This window comes from Halyomorpha halys, unplaced genomic scaffold (genome assembly GCF_000696795.3).
Source record: "Halyomorpha halys isolate HHAL.00 unplaced genomic scaffold, Hhal_1.1 Scaffold897.1, whole genome shotgun sequence".
Taxonomy (NCBI): Eukaryota; Metazoa; Arthropoda; class Insecta; order Hemiptera; family Pentatomidae; genus Halyomorpha; species Halyomorpha halys.
Window position 1 is genome coordinate 9,350 of NW_027114341.1, and position 1,116 is coordinate 10,465.

The 1,116-nt window shown below is 24.8% G+C and overlaps 1 protein-coding gene across 2 annotated transcripts in view; it reads right to left on the reverse strand.

Moving 5' to 3' along the window:
* LOC106686912 (trehalase) overlaps window positions 1-1,116 on the reverse strand; it is a gene marked incomplete in the record, with an annotated part of 10,627 nt that overhangs the window by 2,444 nt on the left and 7,067 nt on the right.

Below are 1,116 nucleotides of genomic sequence, written 5' to 3' on the forward strand. Positions count from 1 at the left end.
AATTAATTTTTTAAACCAAAATTTTGCTCATAATTTAAAAAAAAATTGAAATTGACACTTACAACAACTATGAAGTTGACTATTGACATGATTTTTCAGTCAATTATTATAGAAAATTGAATGTACATTTACAGTTAGAAACAACTTAAGAAACAAAATAAATGTGATAGTGTAACTAAACCAGACTAAATTAATGTCAATTCTCATACACATCACTGTAAAAAGTATCTGAAATGTTTTTAAATCAATTTTTTTTTTTTATATACTTAGACCTTGGAGCTAATCAAAGGCCAAAGATAATATTAATGAAAGCTACATATACATTTGAACTCCTTAGTCTGCAGTACTTTGATGTCTAGGTGGAAATATATCTAGCAAATTTTTTTTATAATACTGTAGGTTATTGCGAGGATTCTATTGTGAAAATACACTAGAAGTAATTACCGGTATTATATCCATTTTGAACATACCACCTTGACGAGAGATTCCAACCTGATTCCGAGGCTGAGGTTAAAGCTGTAAAATGTCTAACAAATTCTTCAGGAGTATCTGCTAATATTGCACTTTCCATATCAGCCCTAAAAAAATAACCTTATAAGATTTTGAGGATTTCTCGGACTACTATTTTGCAAAACCAAAATTAGTTGAAATAATAAATAAAAAGATTTTAATTATCACCAATAATTGATTGATGTAATGCCACTAATTGATTTAGCTATTAAAATATGTTGCAAAACCAAAATTAGTAGAAATAATAAATAAAAATGTCATAAGATTTTAATTATCACCAATGATTGATTGATTTATTGCCACTAATTGATTTAGCTATTAAAAGATATTGGACTAAATAAACAACAAATCCATAGAAAATTAATTAGCATTGAATAATCAATAATTTCAATTTTACTTTATAAAAAAAAAAAAATAAAACTATCCAATTAATAGAAATGTAAAGTAATTAAAATAAAACTTACTAATGATCAGAGCATACTTATATTTTTTATAGACCATTCATTTTGATATACATGATTTAAAAATTATGGTACAATTCAAGTCACAGAAATATAAAAAAGACTTCTGTACATGAATTTTTTTACAGGTTCTAAAACATTTTCA